Source organism: Tympanuchus pallidicinctus, unplaced genomic scaffold (assembly GCF_026119805.1).
Source record: "Tympanuchus pallidicinctus isolate F22 unplaced genomic scaffold, pur_lepc_1.0 scaffold31, whole genome shotgun sequence".
NCBI lineage: Eukaryota > Metazoa > Chordata > Aves > Galliformes > Phasianidae > Tympanuchus > Tympanuchus pallidicinctus.
This window is the reverse complement of record NW_026294749.1, coordinates 6,347,349-6,369,244: the sequence shown is the minus strand read 5'-3', so window position 1 is coordinate 6,369,244 and position 21,896 is coordinate 6,347,349. Positions and strand designations below refer to the sequence as shown.

At 40.8% G+C, this 21,896-nt stretch overlaps 1 protein-coding gene and 1 pseudogene across 1 annotated transcript in view; both read left to right on the top strand.

Annotated features, from left to right (window-relative positions):
- The first annotated feature begins 665 nt into the window (after positions 1–665).
- LOC128087693 (uncharacterized) lies at positions 666–21,864 on the top strand (annotated as a pseudogene).
- LOC128087817 (orofacial cleft 1 candidate gene 1 protein homolog) overlaps positions 20,995–21,896 on the top strand; it is a 41,658-nt gene continuing 40,756 nt past the window's right edge. Inside the window, exon 1 of the mRNA XM_052697733.1 lies at positions 20,995–21,229. The gene's annotated coding sequence lies outside the window, so the exon portion shown is untranslated. The remainder of the gene's footprint in view (positions 21,230–21,896) is intronic.

Genomic DNA, 21,896 nt, shown 5'->3' with positions numbered 1-21,896 from the left:
AAGGGGGATGTTCTTCCCTGGATAGCTTTGTAATTAGGGATGTTTGTGTACCATCTGAGAAGAGAGCTATTTAAATGAAAGCTTTACTCCAGCTAAATTAAACTGGAGTGTCCAAAAATGTTTGGGTTGCCCTTTTCTCTTGATCAAATAAAATACTCTCTGTTAAATATTTAATATGTATATTGTTCCACTTCTTTTCTGCAATATTAATTTTAGTATTTAAGAAGCCTAGCAGAGTATTAAGTGGAACAGTAGCTTTATACAGTAGAAGATTGATTAATAATGCAAGCTTTTCATCAAATTATAGGTTCCCTTTTGTTTCTTTCCAGCCTAGTTATTGCAGTCTTGTGACACTGCCTGGTTACTGGGAGAAAAACTGAATTCTGATAAGAAAAATTAGGAAGATTACTTCAACAGCCAAAATTGGATAAATTGTTAACCATTATAGATACTACAGCTTAGAAATACTGGAAACAAGGTTAGAAGTGGCAGGAGATATTTTCATCTATCACAGAATTGGGAACTTCTATTTAGAAGGGAGGGTAATTGTACATTCCAGTGTTGCAAGTGTCCCCCAAACATCAACGTATATAATGTTTGCATAGGGGAGACCTTATCACTCTCCATAACTGTGTGAAAGAAGGTTGTGGCAGGGTGGTACAAGCATGATGGTACAAGGTACAAGCATGAAGAGCTTTGTTCACCAGCTCAACTACTGTGGCTTCACGAGAGTTTCATGGGCCATGGAAAGATCTCCTTCGCTTCCTGAGTTTCTGGCTGAAGAAGTGGTGTTTGCTAGCAGTAGGAAAGTACGTACATCAATTGTTCCCTATGTGAATCGGCACTCACAGTACATTCACAAAGTATCTTGATGTAGTCAGGCTATGTGGTAGGACTGAATTGACCAGCAGTTGAAGGTTAACCCAGCATTTGGCTCAGCTTCACATAGTTGTTTGCTCACTTCCCCCCTTCCCAGTTGGATGGGGGAGAGAATTGAGGAAAAAAATGAGAACTTATTAGGAAAGAGACAAGAAGAAGGATAATAGTTGTGCCTGTGTATATCTCTATATACCTATGTGAATAAGTATAATAAGTGATCCATAAGAAACTGCTCACCAGCCCTGGAACCAAGCCCAGGACACTCCCACCTCTCCAAGACTCCTTCCATTTGATGTCATATGGTGTGGACTGTCTCTTCGGCAAGTTTAAGTCAGATGTCCTAATCCTGATTCCTCCCAGCTCCTTGGCCCCTTTGCTGAGGATGGCCTTGGCTCTGAATAGTACTGCTTTACAGCAGCTAAAACCATTGGTGTGCTATCAACACTGGTTTTCTCCTGGAAGCAAACCATAGTGTCATACCAGCACTCTGAAGAATACAATTCCATCCCAGCTGAAACTAAGCCACCGATAAACCTTGCTAATGCCTGCATTTGTCCTCAGCCGTGAAAAGTCCTGGTTCCTGTATCTTGCTGTCCTTTAGCACCACGCCGACAGCAGCTAACTCTTGTACTTTTCCAGTTACTGCTATACTCTAGCCCATTCTTCAGGAGACAGATTACCCACACCTGCTGCAGCACTGCAAGTGAAGAGCAGCCCAGAAAAGAAGTGCCATGGCTGCCCCTGGTCCTGCCCTGCAGGAAGCATGGAATGAGACCCCCCAGAAGAGCAGCACAGGTGCTCAGCTCATATGGGGAGCAGCTGCTGGGCCAGAGAGGAGCCTGCAGGCAGCAGAGCTGGAAGGCAAGCAGCCAGCGGCACTCATGGGACCCCTGCCAGCCGGGTGCCCCAAGGAAGACACACCCCCAAGCACAAGCAGGCCCTGCTCACAGCCTGCTAGGGTCTGCCCTGTTCCACGCTGCCACTGAGCAGCAGCCAGATGCTGGGTGCCCACTTTGACACCTGACCCCATTCAGAAAGAGCTCCCGCAGGCCCCAGAAACATCCCAGCTGCAGGCTCCCTGGGCCACCCTGCCTTTCCTTTGTGCATGTTTTGTGATGGCCAGGACAGCAGTGGCCAAGATGATGCCACTGGACTGGCAGCCATGGGCAGCCCTGCACTGCCCAACGTGCACTTCTCCAGATGCCAGCCGTGGGACGGCCCTGTAGTATGGGACCCACTGCAGGCAATGGGACAGCAGCCTCTCCTTACTTGTTCTACTTTGTAGTTCATAGGTGTATACTTTAGGAAATAAAGTGCTAGGAAATAAATGTGCTATCACTATCTATCCTTATCAAAAGTTGATTTCTCTTCCATTTACAGTCTCCCTTTGAATTCAGAAAGGCCTTGGAGAGGCAATCCCAACAGCCTTCTGTTCTCCAGGCTGAACAAGTTCAGTTCTTTCATAGGAACTGTCTTCATAGCAGATTTTCTTGACCAGAGTGAGGTGGGCATGGAACAGGCTCCCCAGGCTGCTGGAATTCAAGGAGTGTTTGGACAATACTCTTAGTCTTAGGGTTTTAATTTCCATTAAAAAAATAGTGGTGGTAGCTGGTGGTGTATTCACAGATCCTTATTGGATCTCTTCCAACTCAAGCTGGTCTATGATTCTAACAATTCTACTGTGTATAGAAAGGGCGCTGTAGTGGAGAGATCTTCCAATATTAGGTGAGAGGGTAGTCAGGGTGGTTGGGGGGGTGATGAGAGCTGGGATTTATTGTCTTATTTGGTTAACTCCAGTGTAGTGGGTCAATGTTACAAGCACCAGAGTCTCAGTGGTGTGTGCAAACTTGGAAGGCATGACCCTAGCCCATCTGAAGGAAGCAGCAGAACTCCTGTTGACGTGGGCAGGACTGGATTCTGCTCCAAACCTGTGTGTTCTGCTCATCAGCAAATTGCAGCGGTTCCTCCCTTGGCTGCTGTGAGCTTTGAGCTTGGCAGTCTTGTGGCCTCTGTAAGGCAGGGTGCTGCATGGTGGTTTGCTGTGCTGGCGCGATGTGCGTGAGTCTGCAGCGTAGACTTGCAAATTGAAAGGCATGGAAAGTGCTATATGTCACAGTCGTTTAGACTGCTGTGCACTTAGCACTGGAAGTTTTATAGAAAGGCAAAATATACAATTCAATTACAACTGCTGCAATGCAATCCAAGTTGATCTAGTTTCTCCCACATGAGCTGACCACAATTTTAAGCTTGGCATAGCCTGAAAGCTTGAGGAATGTATTTCCAGTAATTGCCAGGCCGCTTCATTATTTCTGTGTATACATAAACACTAAGCTGTGATCATAGTGGTCATGCTTGAGCTGCTATCTGAAATTCACTTGTGCTATAGGGATTGACTAATCTGGTTCATACTGACAGCAGTTTCCATTTACTGTATTAGCTGTCTTTGACTTTGAGTGTCATGCAACTCCAGCTAGAATCAGAAAACAAAAACTGTTAAAAAGTACGAAGTGCGTGAGTCACACAGCAGAAAACCCACGTGTCATCACAGAATCCATTATTTCTTGTCTCAGAAAATGAGACCAGGTGGCAGAAGATCCATTTATAAGATGCCAAGACTATGAAGCATCTAGTGAGGAATAACAGACGGTCATTTAGCTTTTAAGCTTATGAGAGAGGAATAGCAAAGAGTCAGTCCTTTGCAGCCTCAAGACATGCTCTTACTTGGCCTGCATAAACTTCTCCCTTAGTTAGTGTTTCTATTTGTGCACATATCATGGCATTCATAAGAGTTAATCCCTAAAAGTTCTTTTCTTTTGTTCCCAGGCAAAGTCTCTTGTGCAGTCTGTAGGTTTGTGGGTTTTTTTTCCCTGTTTCTCTCAGCTTCATCTGTTGTGAGTTCTCTTGCACAGGGCAAACTAAAGCTCCAAGTTAAAACTGGATGTACTTCTTTATTCCTTCCTAGCAAATCTATTTCTTTTAAGTTTTTTCTCAGGATATTGATTGCTGGTAATTTAATGTGTCTCAACTGTGAAAAGCTGTTATGACAGTTTCACACACTATTGCAGTTTTTTATTTCCCCATTCACAGACAAAAATGGAAGATTTTGCTCGCTGGAAACTGTAATATATAATTCAGATAGCATCACCTCTGTCAGTAGCCAGATGCTGTAACTTCCAGCAGCTGGATTGTTATTTTAAAATAGCCCAGTCTGTAATTATTTGGTCTTTGTTGCGTTTCTATAAATGAATTAGTCCAATTAAATGAATCTTCAGGTAGTTGAGACATTGTTCAGTAAAGAATGTGCTGAACTATGAATTTGGCACATAAAATTAAGCCTGTACTTAGGGAAGAAGTGGAAGAATGCTTGGGACTGCCAGCATCCCTGCCTGTCTTATCACAGGACTGTTTCTGTAAGCTGACAAAGGTCTGTATGTAACATGGATGGTGACTTTATTTACTAATATCTAGTTCACCTCCAATGACAATCCTGTTGATTTCACCCCTCGCCTCTCTTAGTGAATCAAGCAAAGTCTTCAAGGTCTCCACACCGTTGTGTAGGGTATCTTGAAGACCACGTTGGGCGCATGGACAACACCCACTGCCTTTCTCTGATTTTAATTGGAAAATAGCATCTTCCTTCCTACTGCCTGCAGCACAACTCCAGAGGCAGAAATATCTGTTGAGTAGATTAAAATTTAAGTGCTCTAATTAGAGAAAGGGAAGGAAGTTAGAGAAGGAAAAGAAAACCTTATTTGAATTTGTTTTACCTTGAAGAATGTGTAGTGCATTAGAATGAATGAGCAGGACTGTCTTAAAAGTTGCAGAAGTTGAATGCTCTCAACTTCAGAAATGCCGTGTTTATGGTTACCAGAACAACTTCCATGCAATGCTGGCATGGGAAGGTCCTGCAACAGCTTCCCTATATGGTCTCCCAAAACGCCCCTGTCTCCTTTCCTCACTAGAAAAAACTCACCTCTCCTGGTGTGATTCAAGGTTTTGCCTATGTCAGCCCTTGACTACTCCTCTGCTTTGAATGAAAAGAACAAATTAAGCAGCAAATTACAGGCCAGGTGAAATGAGACGTTCCCAAATCATTTGTTGATTTGATAGCAATTCTAATTTGTTTTTTCTCTAACAATGATGTTCCACTAGAAAACCCTTGTCTGTCCTCAGAATGGTCTATGTGAGGCCCTACGCAGATGCCGTTTGAGTCCATGAGATTTTCTATATTGCCTTTTGCAATAGATTAGCACAGCTTTCTCTCAGCTGAGATAAATACTGTATGGAGAAGTGAAAGATTGGGGTGTGCCACCCAATGCAAAATGTGATTTATTCTCTAGTTAGTTGGTGTTGTCGAGGAACTGTCAGGTCTGTGGTTGGTAAAAGCCCAAACCTGGTATGGTTGTAGTCCAGCTAAATTCAAATATATGTTTCCACAGAAACATAACAAAACACTGCAGTGATGGTTATAGACATCCAGAATAAAAGAGGATTTATAGGTGTGGAGCCTTTTCCAATGGTAAACAAGGGGCATTTTGGACAGAACAGGAGGAGAGAAGACCTTAAAAATAAAGAAGCCATCTAGCATTCCATATGCAGAGAAAACAATTTCCATGCCTCTTATCAAAAATGTGTTAAATCAGCTAACATTGATATAACTTCAAGCAATTAGGAGCACGCTAATAATGATATGAGTCTTCAGCTGTAAATAATTACGCTGCCTCAAGGCTATGCTTTAATTCTTGGCTTGCTGTATCTATAAACAATAATCAAACTGCAAAGCAAGTTGTGTTGTTTTTGTTCACAATTTGTGAAATGATTTCTGTACCCTACAGTGATGCTGATGGCTATTTTGACCTTCAAGAACTCCGGCCTGTGAGGCTAAGAGCTAATGTGTACTTCCATCGATCTGAGTTACAGGCACACAGCAGGTTACTGTGCCTGTTCTTCACAAGTACAAAAGCTGCTATCGTCAATCAGTGTGTGTTGTGAAAAGGGGGCTTGCTGCTGAGACTCAATAAATAGGGACATTAGGAGGAAATGTTATAATTGCTGCTACCCACATCTTGTTAATGAGTAATGTACAGTTAGACTCCATGCAATTGCAGCTAAACTGTTTATACAATTTATTCTTATGTTGCAACTAACATTTAACATAATGAAGTATCATAATTGCAGCCATTAAAGTCAAGATTAAGATTTGTTTAATTAGAATTAAGAAAATGTAGAATAGACTTTGAAAATGTAGGGTTTAGTGGGTAGAATCTGCAGCATGTAGGGAAATTTAGAGGATGAGTGTTAAAGAGCTTTGTTTGTAGAAAAGCAGCGCAGATAGGGTGCGATTCTGCTGTCATCCCTGCTTTTGGAGCAGCTCTGTTGTAGAACATACAACACTGACACAGGTGTAAAATTGAAAATGACCTGCCCTCCAGTTCTGACTCTGATTTTTAAATCCTCAGATCAAATGTAAAATGGTCTTTATTTAGAAGCAGTGTGTGTATACTTGGCTTCCTGATGAAGTGTTCAAGCACATCTGTATGCAGAGTTGCTATTTTATCCTTGGTGCACACCTGAAATAAGTTGGGCACGAACAGGGGATTAAGAATGGAATGACTCTATACACAGTGATACAGAATTATGATATACATACATATATATTGTTAATAGAGTAACGGCTCTCAACTATCTTGAAACACTGCAGATACATAGGGTCAGGTAAGCACCAGCATCTGGGAGGGGGAGGTACGTAGGAAACAGAGAGTGGTGCCCTGAAACAGAAATTGTATGGGATATTTGTGTGAACCTGCAAGCAGCTTTTTGGAAGTCAAACAGTATTTAGAGGCAGCAGTAATATCTTAAGGCTTGTAGTTTGAATACAGCCCTGTGTTAGAGTTCTGAGGGAGCAAAGTAGATGGTAAACTAAAAACACCATGTTATTTGTGAGGCAGCTCAATTAGCTGGGAAGGGCACCTGGGTGGGATGTCTGTCTCCCAGGGCTGGTATGTCCACAGGAAATACTGCTGCCAATTTCACCTCAGCTTTGAGAATCTGATGCAAAAAATACAGTGTGTTGTGTTGAAAAGATAATGTCAAGAACATAAACTGGTTTTGGAGAAATCAAAGTAATTTTAAATTGTTCTTTATATATATATATTTGTTATTATTTTCACATTGTGGTTTCATTTCCTTTTCCCATTTCAGAGTGGGATTGAACATTTTGCTGCATTTGGCGTGGGTTGGTTAATTTGGCATGCAATGGTTAATTGTTTGGGGATGCTGTGATTTCTGTTGTGAGCAGAATTTTGTGCAGATCACAGTTGGCTGAGATACGAAGCTCAGGAACATTTTATTTTCATAATTTCTAGAAGCTTTTTAAAAATATCTTTGTATCATTTTCAGATTGGATTTAGAATTTACTGAGTAAATATATTGCAGCAAAGATCTTTGCAATGGCATATTAAAGAACTCACTGATCATAAGCACTGCAGTCAAACATGTGATAATTTATGCAAAGAATAATTATAGATGACAAACAAAAACAAAGGCCAATTAGGACGATTACTGCTGTGGTGTCATATCAAATGAAATTTTTATCATTCTTTCTCTCAGCACTGGACTAAATCACAGCATAAACCTGTTGGTCAACATTTCTGAAAGAAAATGAACTGAACAGCTGTAAATATTGGTACAATGCTGAAGGTTACAGACAAAGTCAGTGTTTATCTAAAATTTAGATTGATTCCCTTTAGAAGGATTGATATAAACATGGAATAAAATTGGCATTGATTTCACTTTTAGGGGAGAAGTCACTGACTCTAAGATAAGACACATTTAGATATATTTGGTTGGCTTGCAAGAAACTGTGCTGTGCAGTTGTTGTGTCTTTTTTCTTGGCTTGCTTTCAGTATATTCAAAATAAGAGTCCTGTGACAGCATTTTAAAGCCCAATTTATTTATTTATTTTTAAATAAGGTGCAGCATTGCTTGCTGAAACACGATAGTCCTCACACAATATAAGCACACATAATGTGTATTCCCACAGCTGCACAACACATTACTGGAACAATTTGTTTTTGAATGCTAAGGACTATTTCTAGTTCCTTTACCCTTAAATTCTAATTCATGTATTTAGGGAGGCTTGTGGCTTGGGGTATCAGATATGCTGCCCTCTCCTCATCTCCTCATGGCTGTTGTGCAGATAGCTAGGAGGAAGCCTAAGGCTCAGGGATACCTGGAAGGGGTCTGGAAAGGGCTGTTTGAATTATCAGCATGATACCTTGCTAGTCTGAGGCAACAAATTCCTAATCCAGAGAAAAATGCCTTTTCCAAGTGCTTGTAATACAGTCCTGTCTTGAAAGCTGTAAGGTCTACTCATACACACTATTACAGTGGACTTCTAATTAGTGCCATAGCAACAGCAGAGGATTTTGTAAGGTATGTTCTCCTGGTGGTTGTAGGCAGGGATAAAAAGTCTTTACCAAAGAGACCCCAGAGGACCTCTTACCTGACTCTAAATGTAGTTCAGGTTTGTTCTATGTATGTAAGCAACATACGCCAGATATCAATATGGAGATATCAATAGCGATAGGAGCACCAGTCCACCTTGTCCCCATCTGTGAAATCTCTTTCCTCCCTTCTTCTCAGTAATTGAGCTAGGCATGGAATAGAAGAGGGGGATGCAAACTCTTTGTCCTCTTGTTAAGAGCTGACAGCTGATAGTTTATTGTTTTTAGAAAAATGATTTTTATAATGTTTAAGGTACATGTTGGAGATGTTGAGCAGATAAACTGAATTTATGTTTTTCATAAGTAAAGATGTATTCAGCATCTATGTTCCCACCCTTCAGAAAGAGAACCCTTATCCAGCTGGAGCTGGTCTGTTCTATTTTACTTATCAAAAGCCCTACCAGGATTTACATCATTATTGAGTCCCATTGGTAGTGTTTCTATGAGTTAAAAAATAAGAAAATAATAAGCCTGATGCAAATGATACATCTTCTAAAGCTATTGTGCCTGAGTAGGTAGCACAAAGGGTTTCCAGGCGGGTGCCACCCCATGGAGCTGAGTTGCTGCAGCTCCCTTTGTCCGTGGCGCCGGGAATGCCAGTGTCCTCAGCTGACTCCAGCTAAAATAGGCAAAACAGCTCTTGGCAGGACTTTGCATCCCACCACAGGGCTGTGCCCTCAGCTAGAAGGGGATGCTCAAAAATGAATCAACCCTCCCTGCCCCCTCCTCACCCAGACCTCTGTGGGCACCCTGAGAAATTAGGGTGTGTGACCCTTGTCACACCCTGTAAAATTAGTCCTGTCTTTTAATATCTCATTAGAAAGGCTCTTTTCCTTTTTTGCTAAACTTGGCCAACTGGCAAAAGAAAATAAGAGCCCTGAGAAAACATTTGTCTTTGTGCAGCAGGAGGGGAAAAACTAAATCCCGTTACATTAGGTCTCTTCAGCCGAGAGTGCAATGATAACGACTGCAGAGAAGCAATTTTAGTACTTCCCAATGATTACAGGTTTACAGTTCCATAATTATTTAATGCTCGTTAGATTTATCTTTTTAAGTATGCCGCTTCTGATGCAAGATCTCTTGCTAAGCTAATTTGGAGCGACTCCCTGCCAAATCAATATCAGTCTTCTGGCAAATATTATTAAATATTTGTTTGATACCTATTTACAAGTAGGAAAATAATTTTGCTGCCAAGGGATTGTAAATGTGTGGAAAGACCCTCTGACAGCTTACTTCACTCACTGCCTACAAGCCAGCGACTGCATGCCAAAGTTGGAAGACTAAGATGAAGAACATAATTAAGGAAACATATGAAGGCTAGCACAGGGTTTGAGATTAATTAGCTGTGCGTCAATAATCTCATCAATATCCGATTAACAAATGACACATTGCCCAATGAAACATATTGATTCATTCACCCTCCACACTGTTAATAAATTGAAGCTGCTTTGCTAAATGAGAAAGCTGACAAAATAATGGCTTCCTAATATTCCTCCAGTATTGTGATAAAAACATAAAATTAGCCCAAAGTATACTTAATTTAGCAGCACTGTCATTGCACTTATGAAGCCTGCTAATGCAGTAGTTCTGAAAGATATTTTTGTAGGCTGAATGGTAGAATGGAAATGTTAATACAGGGATATGCACAGAGCTAGAAGTGTAGATGTTATCTGTTGGGATTGGGGTCCTTGGATGAATGTGTTCTTTCAGAAATGAGGAAAATATGTTGTTTAATGTTGGGACCGGCATTTTAATGGCTTTGTGTGTGTGTGTGTGTTTATGTTTAAATAAGATAAAATATTGATGTGTAAGAGTAGTATGTAAGAGCCCAGAATACAAATTTTGTCACTGAAATTTTTTTTTCCCATTTGTTTAATGGGGATAGTATCCATACTCTGCATCGTGAAGGCCAGATTAAAAAAAATACATGGTCTTTGAGGAGGAAGAATATTCAGAAAAGTTGATGAAGGAAGCAGGTGGGGAATTAAGGGAATCTTGTTTTTTTTCCTATGTATTGACACACTCTGCCTGCTCCTATAGAAGAAGTTCTCTGTAAAAAAAAAAGTGGAAACATAGCTGGGGACAAGATGTGTGCTATTTACTCGTCTCACTGCCAGGGGCATTCAAAATAATTGAAAACACCAGCAGCATAAAGCACCGATGGTGTTTTTCTGCTGTGCAAGTAGTACTACCTTGTTGGTTTCTTATGGTTGAAAAAATGGTGCTACCACAGCTGTGTCTCACACTGACTGCATTAATGCTGCAGCAAGGGGCAGAGGAGCTGCTGCCAGCCTCTGGGGCCTGAGCATGGTTTCACCTGGCACAGAAACGGAGAACAAGCCCCTCTCACAGCTTTGCAGAAGGGGATGCTCTTTTCTACAAGCTACAACTCCTCCTCCTGATGGGAGCAGCGTTGTGGGTTTTAATACCGAGGAAAGCCAACGAGGTGACCACCCTCCTTCCCTCAACACCCACGCATGACATCTGCTCTCTGAGTGGCACAGCAAGGCATACCATCCCAGTCACCTCCAGCCACTCTGCTTGGAACAGCCAACCATACCCCTCCTCCCAGCCCAAAGGGGCTGCTGGTGTGGGCTGTCCCCGCAGGCAGTAGTGGGCAGCAGGTGTGAGGGGGACCCGTGGTGCAGGGAGGCAGCTGTGCTGGCTGCCTGCCCACACCGCTCTGCTCCAGAGATGCTGGCACAGTGCTTTCTCCCCATGGAAAGCAGGGTCAGGCTGAGAGTGTGGGGATCCTCTGGAGGGTACCGAGTTGGGATCTGTGCCCACACTGATGGTTTGGCTGGGGTTGGACAACTCTGTGCGACTGAATGTGTGCTGAGAACATTCTGTATAGCAATTGAGGTACTGGAGATTCTGGGATCCAGATGATTTTTGTTTGCCTGCATGCATGTATGCACATGTGTACTCATTACACACAGATCTGTATGTAAATCTTGTCTCAGGCTCTCCAGAAGGGAGAGTGGCTCCTGTAAATTTTCAGTGTCCATGTTCTAGGAAACTTGGAGGGTTTGAGATCTGGAGGCCAATTTTTTATTTTTTAAATAACTATTTAATGTTCTTGTGAGGCTTTTACTGTTCATTGTTATGCATTCAAAACCTTAACTCTTGGACCTCACAAAAAGGTTTTATGACTGTGGCTAGAAATTAGTGATCAAAAAGGCTCTTTAAGCATTTAGGCTCATTGCCTTGTTGTTGAGGATTGTTCCCCACCGTGAAGAACTATTTCTAACCCCATTTTAAATGAACCAGCTAACGTTTGGTCCATCTGTACTTGGCTCTTAACTAACTGTCATTAACTTTTTAGGGCTCCGTGATATGCTGAATAACTTGGAACAACTAATGATTTTATTACCAATCTTAATATTTAGAGTTCCCTGTGGAGTCATGTATGGCTCTTAATGAAACCATTATTTACAGGATTAAAATCTCTTGGCAAATTTCTTTCCTTCCGACTACACAGAAATTAACACAGACATTAACACAGACTTACAGTCCAACCTGGGGTGAAAAAGGGCTTTATATGACTTACTTCTGCTTTCTTTAAAAACATTATTCCTATAAAGCATCAACAATCAAAATTACAGCTTATTAACTTTCTACTTGAGCTCAGTTTAGGATACCTTATTACTGGAAGCAATTATTATTAGTTTGATTCTGTATTGTCTTAGGGTTTGTCTTTGTAATAATTAGTTATTTGAATATCGAACACCAAGATACTCCCACTAAAACAAGGAACTTAAAATAGTAAAAGATAGTCCCCATTAAGAAGGACATCCTTGTAGCCAGTGTTGTAGGAGTATTAGATCATACTATCAGAAGCATGAAATTCATTATCTGAAGAATTTGAATAGATAGATGTTTACTTATAGGAAAAAATATATGAATTTCTTATTGGGTCTCTGGCTGTGTTCACAGCCTCTGGCACAGTCACTGGGTAAGAATTTCATTTGATGTAAGTTAAGTTTCACATGGGGAGATTTTTTAACATCAGTGAGGACAGTGAACTTGTATCACATCTCTTGTACACCCACAGTTTTTAAACTTAACCCTGACGTAACCTCTTTCAACAAATGCTCTTGAGTTTCTGAAGTGTTTGTGAGTTTTGTCTTGAAAGCTTTAGGCTGAGGGCTCTCTGATGTTGTAACTCATTACTATGTGATCTAGGATTGCATGAGAATGCCTGTCCCAGCTCAGGAGAAGGCAATGACGAGCATCAGGCCCCTCTGTTGTGCCATGGTGTGGATGCTCTGCATACTTTGACCAAATCACAATTCTATCTTCCTTGTCCAAGTAGGCAGGGAATACTCTGGAACAGCAACTTCTCCAAGAGGCACGTGTCCACCTCATGTCATGAGTGGACTTCGGAGCAGTTCAGTCAATAGCAGAGCTCCTGAAAACTGTAGTAATATTTCAGAAGCAGTTAGAGGGCAGGGATGTACGTCTGCCTCCAGGGAATGATCCTCAGAAACCAGCAGGAAGAAAACCTAATTGAAAGTGTCAAAAAAGAAAAAAAAAATAAAATAAAAAAAAATAAAAAAAAGAAAATCTACTTCTATCAGACCTACAGCATGCTAAGATCTGAAGGAAAACTAACTAAAGCTGGGGACATTGGTTAGTGATGAGAGCTTTTTGTCATTTAACTGACACTTTCTCAGCAAAACTCATGATGTCACAAAAATGAGAAACTAGCAGGTATCTTCTTGTGCAAATCCTACTTTCTCTTATCTGCTCAGGTAGCAGTGCAGTTGAGAGGCTTTTCAGTTTCTAACAATCTTCTTAGTTCTGATATAGGCAGCTACCTCTAACAAGTTCATTCCTTCCTCTTCTTCGATCTGGACTCATGTGGACCATGAGGAAGTGGTAATGTCTTTGTGTGCAAAGGCTTGGATGGACTTCTCTACCAGGAAGCATTTTGCCCAATTCTTAGCCCATATGTATTTGTAAAATCCACATGTTGTGACAGAAACTACCTAAGTGTATGATGTGCAGTATATACTATAATGTTCGTTTCAAACCTACTAGCTGCTACTTTCATTGGATTACTGACAGTTCTTGAACTAGAAGAAACAGTGAAAAATTTTGGTTTTTTTTACCACGCCATTTTGGTAGCTTATAGATCTTCATATGTTCCCTGAGATCTCTTTTGCAGGCAAATAATTAGAGGCCACTTAACTGTTTCTTAGACAGAAACCATTCAATATCTTTGATCTTCTTTCCTGCTTTTTCTCTACTCTTTTCAGTTTTATTGTACTTGTTTCTGTGCTTGTGGCTAATCTTTTATCTGTGAACCAAATGTTGATTTGACATAGCAGAACAAGACAGTGTCTTTTGTATGTATAATCACTGGCTATAAGCTACTAGCCTGTTTAATCACAACCTCTGCTATACAATCTATGGCATGGAAATTCACCTATGTGATGTCCAGCCAGGCTTTGTAATCATCCCATACAGAGTCCTTGGGTTTTCTATTAGTTAGAACTTTGGTTTAATGCTTTCTTTTATCTTGAATTTCCACATGGATCTGTTGGTTTTGCTTTGATGGTGGGCAGTGTTGGTGAATATTCTTGTTTGAATTCCTATCCCAATAGTTTAGACCAAAATTGTGAGGGTAAGAATTTGGTTGCACACAGACACACAATCCCCCAAAACAAAGTTGTTGTTTTAGGGAAAGGCTTTTCTAAATGTGAACTAAAGTCAATAATCCTTGCCCCTTTCTTTATCCAAAGAGTGATTTTAGAAGTTGTTCTGAGATGAAAAATCAAACTGCTTCAAGAAAACAAATAGAGAGTCTTCTTCAGCCAGCAAAATGTATATAATTATATTATTTTTCTACTCTTCATTTAAAAGTAGGGGGCTCAGAGCTTCTGCATAAGGAATTAGAGCTGTTACATTGCTACTGATGAGCTCAGTCCCTGTGGTAATATGTCCAGACACTTAACTGGAAGCTGGAGCTTCAGTTGTACAGCCTACATTGGTGAAGGTCTTGACCAAGATCCAATTTTAGGCTTTATGTCAGGGTCTCAGCAGTCCCATACTTGTGGTCTGTGTTCTTAAATACTTGTTAGCTCTTGGGTCGACAAGGAGGAAAAGATCCCTTGCATGTCATATCTGAATCTGATTGACGATGGGAAGGGGATGTGTGATGATGCTGTGTCCCTGCAGTCTTCAAAGTCTTCACTACTTACTGTTCTCCATTATAGCTCTACATTTTCCTGTGCGTGAAAATGAGTGTGGGATACTCATTGCCTTCCATTATGGATTAGTAAGAAGGTTGTGATGCTGCATGGGGTTGAAGTTTATATGAGAAATACTGAATGTGCTGTGATGCTCTCACCAAATCCTTTGTCTTGCTTAGTGTGAGGTGCTCTTACAATTTTTTCTTTGGGCGCGAAGAGAGCAGGTAAGCTGAAGCCATGAACCCATGATACCTTTACACAGGATGCAAAGTATATGATATTGATAGCCATTATTGAGTTCAGTAACACTGGGCAGTAAGAGATGTAGCTGTAAGAGCCGGTTTGATGCACAAAGCTTCACAAACCTATGCTGAATGGTCTGTGCTGTGCCTCAGGTATTGTGGTAGTTTCTATTCTCCATCTGTAATATGGCATCAGGGAAGATCTTGTTTTTCTCTCCTCTTTTATTTCAATTAGAAATATTTCAAGCAACAAATATGTCTTTCAGAGCATTGTGCACAAAAATTCCTGGCACTGGTGCTAATACACATGGGCAGGATTGTCAGACAGATTTAAAGTAACAATTGAGTTGACCAAGAGCTAAAGTGGTGGGCAGCAGAATTTTGGGGCTTCCTTCATATAAACGCTGGCCATTTTCTGCCATGCAGCCTTTCGTTGGTGGGTGGTAACTCACTGAAATGTCAGTTGTTAGAATCAGACATTCAAAACAAAAGACTTGTTTTTAAATAACCAAATGCAGCGATCATAAAGAATGTTGCTTTTGAAAAATTGTCTTGTTTCCTTGAATCACATTTTCCTGCTAGTCCTCATCCCTTTATTGATGACAGATAGAAAAGGCTGTTGCTTGTGTTAGCTGTAAACTACCCTTTGTCAGAGCCCTTTCCACCATCTGTCATTGCATAACTGTATGTTCCCAGGTTTGTAACTCTAATGTGTTTTTGCTGTTTTGTGTACAGTACGTTACAAGTTATAAAAGCCTGAGTAAATAATTCATGTAAAAACCTTTGTAAATATTGTCAAACTGTGGAATAAATGATTTACTAAGAGGTCTCTTGGCTCAGCCTAGCAGCTTTATTACTGTAACTTGTTTTGTAAACAACCTCCCTCCCCCCCACCTCTATTTTTTCCATCAAGTAACTTTGTGTAAATTCTATTGTTAAGTACTACTTAGATGCATTTCAATCACCATAAATAATGCAAAATCAGCACTTTAATCAACTGAGGACTCCATTCAAAGTCAGCTAAAGGTGTAGTTTGTGCAAGACCCTTAAGGGAACAGATTTTCAGTGTGTGTAGATCAATATATTTCCCATGTGTGTGTAGATCAGTGTATTTCCCACTGCTTTCATTGCTGATTACGTTTGTTGGAGATGTCTTGCTCCTAGCTGAAAAAACTCCTAGTAGACCTTGAGTCTGTAGAGAGTTGTACCTTTTTTTGAGGGCTTTTTTTTTTTTTTTGCACCATACAGATGTTCTGTAAATGCAGGGAGAGATCAAAACCTTGAGTTATGAGAGATGGTCCTGAAAAACAATTTTTCATCTGACTTTTTAATAAAGCACTGTCTGAACGGTCAGAGGAAAAGTAATCGGAAACATTTGTGTAAATGAATAAGATGACTTTGCTTTGATGTATTCATAAGAGCCTTGTTAGCTTTCTGAAAACACAGCTGAAAATGAAATGTTTCTTCAATAATGTTAGCGGAATGGGAAAATGTAAGTGGGAAAATGTGTTGTATCTTAATCCTTTTGGGGCAGGCACAATTGTGTCACTGCATGTGCTTGTTCTGAGTTTGTTTTGTGAAATAAAGACACACTTAGCAGGTATCAAACCACTGATGAACAACTGTGGTGGTCTTGACTCCGCAAGTTGTGGACCACCCACACTGTCATATTGACTCAGAATTGGACTCAAGCCTGAAGTCTGAATGTCTTTTGGTTCCATACTGGTTTTCATGATGGCTTCCGTATAGCTTCTTGCAGGCAGGAAGTATTTCTAGATTGATTTGAAGCAGCCCTGTGCCATTGCAGGTAGGATGCACATATGTTGTTTTAGGCCTCCTAGCTCTGTAAGCTTGAAATGAGGTCAGCAGAAAGCTGTTGGACAGGCTGGGCACGATCCACTCACCTTCTGCTCAATGGGCACAGAGCACCTACCTGTTCTGTCCAGGTATGCAGCAGTGACAGAACAATCTCTGCAAATGTAATGATGGGAGGTGGCTGGAGGATGTGGGAACAGTCTGTCGGATGATACTAAGAGCTGGCAGACTCCTGAGAGTCCCTTCCTGGCCAACTCTTGGTATGGTAACTCAACTCCTCTCCAGTCACCCTATCTCCTTTGGCTCTTAAACTCCATGGAAATGGATTATTCACTTAAAAGCCTCAAGCCTAGAGCACTCAAGTTCATCTTTCTTTATCAAATCCTTCATTCCCATCGTGTCCTGCATCCATGCTGTTACCTTAGAACAGAAAGAATTAATTTCCAGTGAGAAGCATCTCATCGCTGGTAGGATGAACTCCCTTGTCAAAATGTGCAGTAGGTGTAATGCATAAGTGAACAGAATTTGTTCAAACACACAACCATTGACATCAGAATTTCTCAGGCACTGCAGTTAATAAAAATGTTGTTTTCTAATTAATCATTTTGGTGTGACTTTGTGCTAGGTAGCTTTGAACAGATTTGCAAAGTCACTTCCAAAGATTTCTAATAATCTGGGAGTGGGGAAAAATCTTTTGTTATCTTTACTATATTGTGTCTGATATCAAAGCTATCTAGAAATGAGGAGATGGCATTTTTATTATATCTAAGGAATGAAGTTTTAATCTGTTGTTGATTCACTTGGGTTCAGAGCAATCAAGCTACCTATGACTCTAGAACTAAACTTAGACCAAGAAAAAAAAAACAAAAAACAAAAAAAACACAACTAATGGAAATCTTGATTATAGGTTTTGTGCATTTTCGTGTGTCTGATGTAGTGAGGAAACAAATTCCCCTACTCTGACTTTTTAACCCACATACAAAGAGGATGGTGGTGTCCCAGCAGTAGAATGTAACTGAATGCGTGAGAAAGAAGAAGCTGATAATGGAAGAATTCGATCATGGAGAGTTGATGAAAGAAGAAATAATGGCGTGCCCTCTACGAGTTATTACTGGTAGTTTCCATAAAAGTTGAGCAAATGAAGTCTGAGGCTCAATTAAACCACATCTTGTCTTTCTTCTTCTGTGCCCAGGACAATACATTGTTTGCTGTGAATAGACCACCCGAGGGCTGGTCATGTGTTTTGGTAGAAATCATAGTTTCGTCAAACAAAGCAAAAGACATAATTATAGACTTTTTATATAAAAAAACTATTTTAATTATTATTGTGCATTTCTAATTAGAAATGTGCTAAACAGTTGCCGTTAAAAGTTTAGAAGCATGAAAACGGCAAAACACCAGAGAACTTGTTCTTTAAAAATCAATCCTGATTTGGCTCAATAGGAACAGATCAGCAGGAATTCCTTCCATTTTGGGGGGAAGCTGGGAGTAGTGGGCAAGATGTTTTTTTTCTTATTTTGCGGAATGAGGAAAATTCTAAACACCACCACCTTTGTTCCAGCAGTTATGGTCACTCTGAAAAGGTGACTTTTGAAGCTGTTCTTAGTTATAGTATGAAATATCTGGTACCCAGCCATTAACATGATTGCATTCTGAGAAGTGTATTCCTTGATTATATAAAATCTTGTTGACAATGCAAAGTACTTGTGAAATATAACAGATTGTTATAGATTGAAAGAAGATATATCCTAATTCTTGTGGAGTTGATGGGATTCTAGACAAGGGCAGGAACAGGACTACAGATTGCTCTGTAGTACAAGATTCATCGCCATTTTGTTTTCTCATTATGGTGTGCGTGCACAGGTATTGTTGTTTTCAATACCTGTCAGCTGTTGTTTTCACACTGGATGTGATTGTACTGAAAGGTTTCATTTTAGATGCTCTGAGGAAAACTTAATTTTTGTGTTAGTTACTTTAAAGCCTTCTCCCATGTGGGCTACAGGGTGGACTATGGAGACTCATCTCTGCTCCCAAGTGCTTTGTAACACCTCTGGTGTAATCCATGCTTACTGAGTGGCTACTCCATGTGTTGCTGTCTTATATCCTGCGGTCATCTTTGCTGTTAGACATTTGTGGAGACTAGAGTAATGGTTTAAACCACAACCTGGATGTTCCCAACGTTCCTTGGCTGGTATGCTAATCAATATGAGCTGGCTACAACTTCTGGTGAAAGGAGTCTTGCACCTGTGCAGCTCTGCTGACAACAGGAGATACAGCCCTTCTTAGCCTCATGATCTCTGGTTTCTCTAAGAGTAAAATACTTTCTGTATCGATTTGCTACAAAATAGGAACTAATTATGTATGAATTAGAAGGGACTGAGCATTGCATGCTGTTAGCATGAAAATTCTTTTCATTTAAAGCGATGAAGTTTTTCTCAGATGATGATCTCTGTGCTTACCAAGCATGCGGACTGACACTGCATCTCTTTAATGCAACAATCACTTTTAAGGAAGTATATATATAACTAAGTCCTGTGTTATTTCTGGCTCCTTCTGGATTATTTCCTTTCAAACTACTTAAAAAAAAAAAAAAAAAAAAAATTATAGCATCTAAAGCCACGGGCATGGGTGAGTAACCCAACATGATAAGGGCAATACACAAAGCGACTACTAAGTTGTAAGGGAAATGCAAAGTCATGGTTTGGACCAGTGATTGAGCACTTGGTGGGCAGGCAGGGCCAACCCAGGGGAGCTCAGGTGCAAGCATCTGAGTGACCAGAAGGGCTGGAGTCAGGATCCACCTTTTCCCAGACCTCATTTAAGAGTTGGCAGTGGGGGTGAGGGAATTTTGCTGGAGATCCCTGCATACCTAAGGCCTTTCAAGGGTAAGTAGCTTTTTCCTTTGCTTCACAGCACATTCAACTGCTGTGTTTGGGCTTGTTCTCATTTGATGTAGTCTGAGATTGTGCTACTCTGTTATTATTGCTGTATTTTACACCATGTTATAGCATTATTGTATTACACAAGCATTTACAGTCCAAATGCTGGAAAAGAAGACAAATGTGAATAAATGTGGAAATGGAGTTGGACTCAGTGATCCTTGTGGGTCTTTTCTAACTTGGGATATTCTGTTCTACTTTAAGAAGCAAGAAAAGAATATGACAAGTCTTGTCACGATAGGCGTGGCATATCAACAGTACAGTCTGGGACAAGATTTTTAACATGCATTACAGCAATGTAAGTTTTAGTAATACACTCTTTCTCTTGCGTCTCTTCTCTGGATCATATTTAACGTGTACTAGGCTAGCTCATCTCCAGTGTGATGTGGTATATGTTTTGTGTCTGACTAGTTGAAAAGAACATGGACTTTTAGAGAAAGAAACACAGGACTACTCTTGCACTTCATTTTCCAAATATCTGGATCAAACAGGACCTGTACATCTTAAGCAGATCGGTTTATCAGAGAGGAATTACGAGTGAGCTGATTGCAGCAACGTATCACAATAAATCCTCTGGGTGGTACCTGCTGCCACAAACACTGCTGGACTTCATCTCCTCTCTGGTGGATTGTAGGGTTACAGCAATGCAGTACTACGCCAGACACCTTTAGCTGCAAGCTTATGAAAAGGTCCCTGTAATAATGACTGTCTAGAGCACCTGTGGAGTGTTCTGTATTGGCAGGTGCTGGCAGTGCACTGTAGCAGAAAGAGGAAGCTGTTTCCATGGTACATCTCCCCTGATTTGGGAACCTGGGGGGAAGAGCACCCAGGTCTGAACGTCCTTCTCTGCATATAAGCTGCCACGAGTAGATGTTTTGCAGTGGAAGTATGCTTTGGCACTGAACAGCAGCTTGATACACACATCGTAACATATGATTGGGGCTATATATAATGGCTGGCGTTTTGTAACCCCAGTGACTCACTGTTTCTTTCTTAAGGAAAGAAAGCCACTGGAGCCACCTCCTGTGCTGCCTGAAAGGCACACCTTTGCAGGTCCCACCTGCTGCTCCTCACTTAGCACTTGATAAGATCTCCCCTCTTGCTTCTCTCTCCAGGAGCCAGAAGCCAAGAAGCATCCTTCTCTCACTGCTGGTCTCTCGTGCCAGTGGATGGACATTGCAGGAGGTTTTCATCATGTTGCTTATCAGCAACTTCGTAACACAAGTATTTTCTAGCTGTCAAACCCTCAGGGAGAAATTACCTGTAATTAGCTTGTTCTGTGTAGCTTATCCAGATATGCTCAGCAGTGCTATTGCATTTATTTCCTGAGTAGCAGTAATTATTGAAGAGAAAAATAATAATAAAAAAACCCTCTTGGACCACTTATCTATACCTGTTCCCCTTCTCCTCAGGTGTGGGTTGGTGTTGAACAGCTTTCTATACCGAGTAGCATGTCAGACCCAGTTCTGAGAACAGTGCACCCCATGGAGAAGCTGGAGACTGCAGAGGTATCTGGTGCAGACAGTCTTGCCCTGGCACCTGCCACCATGCCAGCAGCCGACTCACTGTGGGGACTGGAACGTCACTGTCACTATAGAGACAGCTGCGAGGATTCGGTTTCAAAAGGTGAAGAGAAGCTGGGAATTGGAAAGGTAAGGCTGGGTCTGTCTTTCAACTGTTGAGAAGGGTTTTAAAATGATGCTAAGGTTTTTTAAATGGTTTGAAAGGATGTCGCAGTGATGGGTGCTCTGTTATATATTTGTGCTTGTGTGTATATATGTGCAGGTAAATATACTATGTGCATGTTTATGCGATCTGTTTTGAATAGATTGTGTACGTAGAAAATGAAGTATTTTTAAAGAACTTTCTGCTGGTGTTCTGCTGGCAATCCTCCAATTAATTTTTTGTTTACAGATGGCGTGAAGCAAGACTTGAGTTCTATTTAAATTTAATTTTAAGAAGTCGTAAAATACACACGGCTTAAAGATTTTATCTATTTTGCACAGAAGCTGAATGAGCTGCATGCATTGTAAATTAACGTTGTTCACTTCTGCCCCTCTTCCTGATCCTCTGCTGTACTTTAGCAATGATATGCATGTAAAGCAATGGTTAGTGTTGACAGGCAAGATAAGGATCAGCTATGAGTCATTGTTTAACCACACAGGATTTTAAAGCCTTGGTATACACTGGTCCACAACAGCTTGCAGATAATCCCTCTCTGCCCGCTCTTATATCAGCAGGAAAAGCTGCCCCTTTTGATGACTTACCACGTTCCTTACAGATGTAACTCATTTTCACTGAGGCGTGGACTTGTTTAAA